An 11,934-nucleotide genomic window follows, 5' to 3' on the forward strand; every position below is an offset into this window, starting at 1 on the left:
CTGCTACAATTACCATGGAGAACACATCAATCCAGGTCGCCATGGAGAACACATCAATCCAGGCCTCATAGGAGAACACATCAGTCCTGCTACAATCGCCATGGAGAACACATCAATCCAGGCCTCACAGGAGAACTAATCATCCTGCTACACAGGAGAGCGAATCATCCTCTTCCACAAGAGAGCGAATCATCTTGTCCCACAAGAGAGTGAATCGTCTTGTTCCAGTGTGCACCACCAGGGGAGGGTGAGTCACCCTGTGGTCGTATGTTGCTCCAGTAATAACCGCAAGCCCTCAGAGCTCCCAGAGCTCAATGTATGCAACATGCAGGACCCTTGTACAAGGGTTTCTTACTGACTCCAAGTCGTTTGGGAAAATCACAGATTAGATCTTTCCTCGGGACTTTGGCAAGGTGTATCAACCTGTACATCATCTTAATGCGATGGAGCCTCCTTGCTCATCAACTTACCATATCCAAGATGATGTCTATCTGCTGGAGCAATCGACGAATACGGGATTCCTCAATAATCGAATCCCACCTCTGGTTGTTATGGAGAATCACAGTGGTATCCAATGTAAATCCAAATAGCTCACTGAAGAGCTTTCGCAGCCAGACTACCTCACACGAGGTTATTCTAGCAACAATATATCCTGCTTCGACAGTGCTCAAAGCCACCGACTTCTGCTTCCTGCTCATCCAGGATATTGAAGCAGATCCCAAGGTGAAACAGCACTCAGAAGTGCTCTTACGGTCCACCACACTGCCTGCCCAATCAACATCAGTATATCCAAGTAGTCTCACATCTCCGGCAGTGTATCTTAATCCATGAGAGATTGTGTCCTGAAGACATCTCAGAAGATTCCTGGCATCAATCCAGTGAGGCTCAACCAAATATGAGCTCACAATGCTAACTGCAAAAAAATATGTTTGGATGGAGGTTCACCAAGAACATCAATGCGAATGAGTTTATGAAACTCAGAGGCATTTCCCAAATCTAGTCCGACATCACTACCATATAACTTCTAAAAGTTAAGATCCTCGAGGTAGTCACAGGCTTGCAGTCCATCATACCAAATCTTTCCAATATCTTTACCACATATTTCCCTTGAGATAGGAAAATTTCCCTTTGCTTCTACCATACTTCAAGTCCTAGGAAGTAGTGCATCAGTCCTAGGTCTTTCATTTCAAATTCAGAGGCCAGCTCCCTCTTATATTTGTGAATGAGAGGGTCTGCACCTGATAGAAAGAGGTCATCCACATACAATACCAGTATGAGAGGCTTGTCATTTTCAACCTTAAAGTAAAGGTTAGGATCGGCTTCACTCCTAGTGAATCCCAGCTTCATCAAGTAGCTATCGATCCTCTCATACCATGTTCGGGGTGATTGCTTCAGCCCATAGAGAGCTTTCTTCAACCTGCATACATGAGATTTTCGATCATAAATCTCAAATCCTTTGGGTTCCTCCATGTAGACCTCTTCTTTGATCGAGGCATGCAAGAACGCAGTCTTGACATCCATCTGATGTAGGTTTCATCCTTGTGAAGCGGAAAGGGCTATGATCGAGCGGATGGTTGTATATCTGGCAACAGGTGCAAATATCTCATCATATTCTATACCTTCCTTTTGGGAGAAACCTCGAGCAACAAAACGAGCCTTATACTTTTCCGTGCTTCCATCTGCTGCATGCTTTATCTTGTAAAGCCATTTTGAAGTAAGAATTGTCTTGTCCAGGGTCGGGGAACTACTTCCCAGACATCATTCTCCATAATAGACTCATATTCTACGGTCATAGCATCCTTCCATACTTGATGCTTGATGGCATCTGAGAATGACGAAGGCTCATTTTGTATGATCGTGCTCATGATGGTCAGGTATCCTTGATACCTATTAAGATTCTTACTTTGACGGAAGGTTCCTTAGGGTGCAACATGTCCTTTAGCATCATCAAGTATCCCCCTAAGCCATGAAGGCCTCTTCCTAGAAGAGGAAGGCTCATGTGGATGAGAGTCTATCATATCCATGGGTTCTTCTACATCAGGCATTGATTCATCATCCTTTTCTTTCGGTTCCTTGGTGTTGGCTTCTTGAGGGCTCCTCAAAGTCGAAAGATTGTTCACCTTGTGGTGAACTTTTCTTTAGGAGTCTCGGAACCCAATGCTTGATGAGGGCATCAAATTTTGTACATATACGAGGGTGATTGTAGTTTCAGCCCATAGAAACATCAGAAGTTTTTGATCATGTAGCATGGCCCAGATAGCTTCCATCATCGTGTGGTCCTTCCTTCCCACCACACCATTCTGCTCAGGAGTATGTGGTATAGTAGTCTCCCTCTTAATGCCAACCTCACGTATGCCTGAGTGAACCAATTGTAATATATCAGAGGTCTTGCTTTGGCTTGAGGGGAATGGTCCCCTTTTGAGCTTTCCTTCAACACATCCTGGACATACACCTTCATTCTCTATTTAGAATTCAGGCATCCCTATCACCATTTGTCTTACACCGAGTATAGCTTTACAATGAAGGTGGGAAACCTCTAATGCTGAAGTTCGGACTGAAGAGATGTGTCATAAGACATGACACCTAGCAGACTTCCATCGACCTATTATAATGAATCAACACTAAACCCAAGAGTAAAAGCATCTTTAACATTATTTTTCCATATACATACCTTGCCATCGCTGAAGGTTACCTTGTAGCCTTTGTCTTCCATTCTCGAGATGGACACTAGGTTCTTTTTGAGGTCAGGTGCATTTAATACATCCTGGAATTTCTGGCCTTCCTGAATGTTTGTCCTCTTCCTTGATTCCCAGCTCTCCTCTTACCTTTGTTGTTGAATTTGTCATTCCTTTGATTTCCATCAGAAGGATTTTGATCATCATCCTAGAGTGAGTCCTTTCTATCAGGGCACTCCCTTGCATAGTGACTTCCTTTATCGCAAATGTAACATCATCATTTTCTTCTAGCCTTAGGTCCAGCCTTTCCTTTTGATTTAGTCCTAGAATTATTTCTTTTCTTTGCATGAAAAGAAAAGGCAGCATGAGGACCTTTAGGCATCGGCATTTCTTACACTTCTTCCCTTGTTTCTTCTTGAATGCATCTAGCCATTAATTCCTCGAAACCAAGAATTACATTATAGTTCAGAAGAGTAGTCCTGAACACATACCATTCAGATGGTAATCCTTCAAGAGTTGTGAGTGCCATTTCTCTGTCAGTAATAGTTTCCCCAATAGATAGGAGATCGTTCTTGATCTCGGTGATTCTTAAGAAGTATGCTTGCATACTTTCATCTTTACCCTTCTTGATTTCCCTCAGCTTATTTCTAAGAAACAAAACTTGATTTACATCATTAAATTTAAATAAACTCACCAGTCTGTCATAGATTTCCTTGGAGGTGTCCAGTTCAGAGATGTAGGCCACCAAGTGCTTATCGATAGAGTCCTGGATGATCTTCTATTGTTTTGACTTCTCCACTTTTCCATTTGTTCCAGGTAGCAGCCGATGCATTTGATGGAGGCTCAACAATATTGCATCTCACATGATCCAACACTCCTTGATTCTCAAGGGTTAGATCGATAGACATCTTCCATCCGTGATAGTCAGCTTTCTCATAGAGCTTGTCTTCAGTAGGAAAGAGTGTTGAGGACCCCATAGTTCTTTTAGGATAGCCTTGCCAATATTCTCTTCGATGATTGCTCTTGCTCTTGCTCAGGCTTTCTCTTCACCTCAGCTCCGATACCATGTTAAGTTATGGTATGTTCTATGCTTATAACAGTTTACTTATTTTTCTTATTATATTCCACCGATTAGCAATCACATGTACATAAAGTAAAGTGCAGATAGAACATTAAACGATCGACAGAAAACAAGCCAAGACAAGAGACACAAGATGTGGTTGCTAGCCAGGGACAAACCCCACAATGTGTGGGGAAACCCTTTGATCAAATCTTCTTTTATCTTCAATAATTTAGCAGAGAGAAATAGTACAATAAATCTGATTCATATCAGCAGTAGAAAACCCTAGATCAGTAGCATCAGCATTAGCGGCTTCATTATCAAACTAGGGCAGACCATATCTCACAAACCGACAGTCGGATTGACTTCATTCCACCACCAAAAGTTTCGGCTTCCAGAGGAGATTCAGATGAACCTACAGCGTAGTTTAGATGGGGAGATCTTCTAGGCCACGCAAGTCAATCTTTACTTCTGCAGTTGCAACTTCAGTTTCAGCAGTTTCCGGCTTCAAATTAGGGCAGTCGATATCTTGCAGACCGTTCGTCGGATTGACTTCATTCCACCACCAAAAGTTGCGGCTTTCAGAGGAGGTTCAGATGAACCTAAAGTGCAGTTCCAAAGAGGAGATCTTCTAGGCCACGCAAGTCAATCTTTACTTCTGCAGTTGCAGCTTCAAATTCAACAACTTCCGGCTTCACATGTGTGAGAGAGAGACCCATTTCAGCACAGTAGAGGAGAGACTCATATCTGTGCAGTAGAGAGAGAGAGATGTGATGAGATGAGTGAGTCCAAATGAGGAAAATTCCTCTTATATTTATACACAACGTTGGTGGGTGAATAGATGCGACTGTTGGGCTTCTGAGCCTACATGAGTTGTAGGTCGGCTTGATAATAATTCCATAATCAAAATAAATTCATATCTCCATGAATACTTATCGGAATCGGATGATCTTTATATCAATCCTACACCTCTCGACGAGAGGAACCTAATAAAAATATTATTAGCCATGAATAAGATGACCCACATGAAGTTTTTCCCTGGCTGTCAATTTTAACAAGCCCTAATCAAGGTGCAGCCTGTATAATACCCAAGTTTCTTGTGATTTAATCTATTATTAACTAATTACTTAACTTGTGTGTGTAATTTTAATGGTTATTACAACATATTTAATGATCATATTAGTGCACGTGATAAATAAACCAACATAACTGTAAAGAAGGTAATGTACAACAAATACACAGAAATAAGAATCAGCTTCTCTTTATTAATCTTCAATCCTGAATACAGACTTGACATCGCCCTGTGCACTTAATTGCAGACTCTACTAGGCCTTTGTACACTCACCTGCAAAGCCTCTTCCTAGTACTATGACCCACTACACTAAGAATCCTACTCTATTTTTGAACCATTCCTACTCTCCTCTCCTTGCTCTTCATTATCTTTGGAACTTAGAGCCTCGCTCTATTTATACAATCCCATTGTCCGCGGACAATGGGTAGGCTGACATGACTTTACATTAAATTTCATTACTTTACGGTGGACAGCCCTATGACTTAACCTCTACTTTGCACTCCACGTTCACAATTCGCCGAGTTTTACAAAACCTTTGACCAAAACTTGGGCTCTGAGCCCCAAAACATGTTGTGGGGGGATTCCATGCCCAACAAGCCCCCAACACAATCATCATGACTCGTCCCAAGTCACTTTTCTAGTGTGGCGATCTTGGCATGGAGCCCCTGCAACAGGTCCCATACTGCCCAGAGGTCCGCGGTGCATTGTGCTGTGGTTTGCTAGACCTGTTGCATGTGTTCCTCTGATGCTTCTTTGTGAGGGTCCACTACATGCCTTAGTGCATATACCCCCTATATCTGTGCCAACTTTCCCTCAATATCGGTCATAATGGTGAAGGCCACATCAAACCAAGGCTCAATGCATTCTTTGAGAAGTGTCTCTTTCTAGCTTGCAACATCCACCTGTTCCTTTAGTGCCCTCGCTTGCTGCATCTTTGCTAGTCATTGGGTGAGGACGACTATCTGCACAATTCCCCTTACACTATCATACTGCTCCTATAGTTCACACACCTCTGTTTCTAGGCACTGTATGTTGGGGTACTCCTACAAGGATGTGAGGATGCCAAAAGCTTGATCCAACATACTAGTATAGTCATGCACTACCCATTCAATTTCTTCCAATCCTGTTTGAATCGCGCTAATGAGCTACCCTCTAACTTCCGAAGGAGTGGAAGGTTGCCCCTTCATCGATAGATTAGCAATCTGGAGGTTCAGCTCCAACTGTACTCGCGTTGTTTCCTCGTGCACACTTCAGATTCCACTTGCCAGACAGTGGATCCGCATCTCTATGGGTAGGTCTGCAACGATGGACAATTCTGGAATGTGCCGACATGATTCATCGACTGTTTGCCCCATCTGCTAATTTTGTGACACTAGCTCGTCACGCTACAGGATCAGCTTTTCGATGTTGATCTTCTTCTCACTCAATACTTGGATCGTGCGGCCTTCCCTGACATGTAGCTCTACTATTATTCCATCCTGTAGCTAGTACAGTGTGTCTTGCAAAAGCGCAGCCAAATTTAGGCCAAGTCCGTTGATCCTGCCCACCGCGGCTCTGTCATCCTTGTTCTCCACTGTTAGCACTCCTTTCGGTATCACTATTGTGTTGGCCATATTTGCGCGTACAGCTGCTTGGTTGCTAATTCACTTGCAGTGTTGTAGGCGGCTACAACTCCTTCCTGTGGGGATTGCACCTGAGGTTCCTACAGCTACGCCCTTAGGGCCCCCAAAACAATATGTTGCTCCGTCATGGCTTCTTGGAGCGCCTCCGTGGTGATCTCGTGAACCATGTCACTGACATCATAGAGGTTGCCTTCTATCAGTGTAATCAGTTTGTTGTCTAGTTTGGATTCCTTGACTTTTTTCTGTGGTCCTAATCTCTTCATGACGCATGGTTGTTTTAGCTAGGTGGACGTTCTGCTCAGGTCCACGCCTTCTATTGTGCCCTCTGCTCCCTATTTTGTACTCAAGTTTTGCCCCCCTTTGTCCTAAGTCACGCTGGCCCATGATTCCTGCACTGCTGCTACTTTTTCGGCGGCCTTTGCCTAATCTGCAGTTGCTTTTGTTACGTTGCGAGAAGTCCTTACCTTCATTGTTGCTTGTTCATTACACCTCTGCTGGGCCAACTTCGTGACACGCAACTTAGTTGCATCCTTCTGCTTTTTTGCTGTTGTTTTGTCCTTCTCTGCCAGATCCAGGGTGCACCATTTAGGAGGCCATGATTCTAGAACTAAGAAGATCACATCATTAATGCTGATGAAGGGAAGCTTGGTCCAGTTCTGCACTGGATCTTTACATGCCTTGATATACACATTATGCATATCTGCCTTGAAGTCTGCAAAGCTCCGCAGATTGTTGCACACTATGGGGGAGAGGCATAGCCTCCTATTGATCCACATTAGGACACTTGCCTCCATGAGCACCCAGAAGATTTTTGTTTCACGGATCTATGTGGCGTCCTTACAAGGCAAGAGTGACACGTACTTTGTGGCCTCTGGTAAGTCTTGTTCAATATTAGGGAACTGATTTTCCTCAGGTTGTTCCCCTATTACCAATAAACTTGAAAAGAGCAACCACGTGTAGTGGAAGGTCTTGCCCTGCTACTAGGCTTCCTTGTAGTTAGTTAGGAACTCTTAGTAGAGGAACTCGACCTAGTTGAATTGGACCCCCTCTGCGCATTGTTTTTACAGCACAACTATCGGTGCTGGTACCTCATCTCCACGACATTTTTACATTAATTTCCTAGTGAGGAGTTGGGTGTCTATGTGCACCCCTTTCTCTTTAATGATGCTGATTATGTAACCCCTCTTTTTCTTTCCCAAGTTGTATTTCTTCTTCATGGCCTTTGCGAGCCACAAATCTCCACTTTTTCTGGCTATCTCCACAGGTTCCTTTCCCTTACAAGGGAGCCGGGAAATCTTGTGGATAAGATCCGTCGTGATGGGAATAGGCTCCTCTAGCCATAAGTACCCATCGTACACCAGGCAAAGTAGCTGCGTGTTGATGAAAATTGTGATAGGTGCGCGGTGAAACTATGAAATCCATAGTAGCTGAAGTAGTCCTTCCTTCTCCACACTGCGCAGCCATTTCTATGGCTCTGGTGTTGTAACTAACCCCTCTGTGCTCTGCTTCATGAGGTTCTCAGTTTCTAAATGTTGGAACTTCTCACTGTTTGTGAGGTCCCAATCTTCAAACTTCATTGTGGGTACATGGCCGAGGGCCGAGCCCGTAAAAACAATTCCATTAGCAAGGAGCAAGGTTTGGAGTGCACTCTTAGCGGCATCCAAATCCTTGGGTATCTTAGCATTCCCTTTCCACGGAGGAATGAACTCAGGAAATCTTGCTGCAACGCACACCAGCTAGATGTCCTCTTCCATATCTTTTGTTGCTTCTATCTCATTTATGAGAGCTTGTAGGTCCTCCTCCTTGTCATCTGTCTCAATGGTGACAACCTTGCCCTTCTCTTCCATAGAGAGTTTACTGAACCGCAGATTCTACAAGGACATGCGAACTGGTCATGCTACCTGCTTATCCTTCTTGGGCCTCAGTGTCTGAGGTGATTTCAAGATTTCTGGCATTACCCCAGTGTCTCTGGGAACATCATGCACCATGGGGTTCTGTGCGGCCTCGGTGGTGGTTCCTTCGATATATCCCAATCCCCTCATGGCAGCTGTCATTTTGCTTGAGCTGTTTATGGTTGCTCACAAACTTTGGGGCTCAAATCTCGCTTGGCACTCAACACTCTATGCTCTACATAATTTCTCAAATCTCAAATGAAGAAGTGTTGTCTTTTGGCTAGCCCGTGGAGTTTTATAACACCTTTTGAATTAAAATCCGACCATTCCACCTAATTCTGAGCCATGAATTCTTTCTTAGTTGAAAATTGCGCCAAATCTAGTCCTTAATTCGTGTCTTAAATGCCCACTGCCCGCTTCCTTTTTCCTTAAATTGGACATCTCATCATGAACAGTGGCATCAATGGTTACTTCCCAGCCCACCCACGCGATAACGTAGTCCCCCATGTGTGAGAGAAAACCTTTTGCCCTATTGATTCTACACACACCTCCCTCATCACGGAGCTCCCAAAATGACTCTTATAGAGTCCTACACACTCTTTCAACTATCTGGAGTGCTGAGACTGTGCTCCATACAGCTATTTAGGTGATCACACCACATGTGTGAGACCTGAACGCGCCTTCGAGCATAGTCCGTGGAACTCTTCAATTGTCTACGGGACCATCGGCGCCATGCATTTTACTATATGTAGTGTATTCCCCTCATTATTGTTTTGGGTGAGGTGCAGCAGTAACCATGGTAGCAGAGTCATAAATTCTCGGTGACACTCTTTTAATGCAATGGTACGATCATTTGTATCTTCCCTTGTCATCGTTGGTTTATCGACGAGACATGCCTGTGTGATCTCGTTTTCCAGCCTCTGGATCTCAACATCCATCAAAATGCTTTTCTTCCTCAATTGTACCTGGTCCTTTTCGAGATCGCGAAGTCTAAGTTTCCCTTGCCAGATGGCTTCCTTAATCCTTATATGTTCGACCTCACTTAGATGTTTAATTTCTTCCTTCTGGTCATCATACACTATCACCACTACAGGGTCCAGTACATGCGGATTCCTTTTTATATTTTCTTCAATAATTATGGTCTCCACTCTATTTCACACCTTTGTAATCATCTCTGTGCTCAAGGTTTTGCACATGGTCCGGTAGGCCCATTGAACTATTGGCACGTGTAGGCCCAATCTTTTTGTCTCGCCTGGTGAACCTTTTTCAGTACTCCACACACCTTATCAAAGGCTTTGTCACCAAGAATTGGTAGCGTGCATCGCCTTTCTTTTTGCTACGATTTGTTCTGATTCTCTATTTAGGGGCTGGTGTGCACTTCTGTGGGCTTTATAGCATATGTTTGTACCCATTGAGAAAGGTGGGCATGCAACTTGTTCCACCCCTGTTGACTAACTTGCATTCGAAGTTGGGGTTTTCCAAAACATAGGCAGATCATCCTTCTGCATCCACATGAGTCCTCAAAATTCCCTTGATAGGTACCCCACCATCGTGTGGGTGTGGTGCACAGTGCCCACTTTAGTGCATCGAATCACTACTGTTTTGGAACTACGCTTTTAAATTTTCTTAGGGCTTCATCCACCACTGACAATCGATCATATGTTGGCAGCTCCCTTGCCTTTGTTTTCATGCAACGCAATGATCTGATCATCATGCTATAGCTCAGCATTGTTACTTCATGCAACCGCTTCTATCATTGCTCTATCTCTTCGTCTAAATCCGAAGTGCAGGAGCTTTCGTGCTCCCACGAAATCCTTCCATATGCCTTCAAATTCAACCAATATTCTTCTCGTGAAGCTGTGTTGTAAATACAATCAATATTGTCATAAATATCGTCATCATGCACTAGCTCAGTGTATCATGCTCCTTCAGCTCGGTCTAGCAGTACTATTACGCATAGTGACTTTTTCTCAAATATCGTTTTGCACTTCCTTAGATTAACGACTCCATTCATATTGGTAGCCCAGTGTATTCCCAGTAGCATGGGATAGGGATTGCTATCATTGACAATCTCTATCATTTCAAAATACTCATGTGCGCTCGCACCTTCAATATCGACTATTAGCCCATGTAATCTTCCCATGGGAAAAATCTTCTGTTGGTTCGCCATTCATAACTGAATAGGGGACCATTGTAGTGCGGGTTTGCCCATGCATTCCCATGTTTTCTTTCGTAGTACATTCACGTCTAAACCCAGATCTATGATTACCTGATCAAATTTCATACTTACCGATCGGCGCAGTCAACCTCGTTAACCTTCTGGTGTGCAATACATTCTTCCCAAGTTTCCGTACCACAAGCGGTTCTCTTGACCCTGTGCACCTAGTGATAAGTTCTTGTAGTCCTTTGATTGCCTTGCTGTCACGCAGAAGTTTCATTCATGTCTCCAAAAAGGTAGTGAGAATTGAAGGATCCATTCCTGGTTCTAGTTGATCCTTACTACCTAAAGTGGAGGCCTCCATGAAGCTCTTCTTAGCTTCCATGAATGTCTCCTTCGTGCATTCTAGATCAAACTCGGGTTCCTTTATAGGAGCCTTGTGAACCCACACACTTTCTTCTGGCTGCCTCCCTTTATAATCTCCCATGGCCATACCGCTCCTGAGCATCATGTTTACATTTGGGTCTTCTTCGCGTGGCTCAGACCTCATTATTTGTAAATTGTAGTAGGAGGGGTTGGAGTACCCCCTTTACATGCATCCTCATTATCAGTGACAACCAGTCTTCTGACTCATGATCAAACTGTGTATAGTATGAACATGATATTCTTGTTGGGTTTGTAAAATCATGGGCATAGTGCCCTAGCCCTAGCCAAATTATAACAAATTATTTGTTTGTGACCCCTTCATGGTCCCATTCCACCTCGACCCGTACCGTTCCCCTAAAACCTAGCTCGTGCCATCCCTATATATGGGTCGAGGGCTCGCATTTCAGTCTGCACCCTGTAGGTAGGAGTCTGGTCCATCATTAGTTCATAGCTTTGGCAGGTGCATTAGTCATGGCCTACCAACCTGCAAAAATTACAAAACAATTGATAGGATGTTTGTGTATACTTCTGCAACATATGACAATTATTCATGGTGTGTTTTCCTCCTATCTAGCAGATTGCATACCATAATACAGATGCCACGCTTTGCCCTACCTATGGCTCAGGTCTTACCAACATTGCCCCTCCTCCCACCAGGTAGTTCACAAAAGCTAGATAATGGTCCTTGTCATGCCCTTGGCCTTTACATTTTATGCACCATATTTCCTTGTGCACCTCCATCCAAGGTGTCCTGTCCTATTTCAAAATTTGCATTTCCAGACACAGATTCTGCAGTTTTGCGTGGATTAGTTGGAATCCCAACCCACTGTCTTGTATAGGGGTCTCATGCAATCTCAATTCCATCTCCAACACTTCGTCTTGGGTGGAAAGTTTTTGCTGTGACAGTGTCATCCTTAAGTGTGGTGTAAGTGAGGCCACAAACCATGCACGATGATGTGCATATGTTAACATCATATTGGATTCATAGATCATACTCTTCAGCCTTCGGTCTAGATCCCAGGGAGTCTC

This window comes from Pinus tabuliformis, chromosome 6 (genome assembly GCF_031772625.1).
Source record: "Pinus tabuliformis cultivar Carrire ecotype Pingquan chromosome 6, CPIR1, whole genome shotgun sequence".
Taxonomy (NCBI): Eukaryota; Viridiplantae; Streptophyta; class Pinopsida; order Pinales; family Pinaceae; genus Pinus; species Pinus tabuliformis.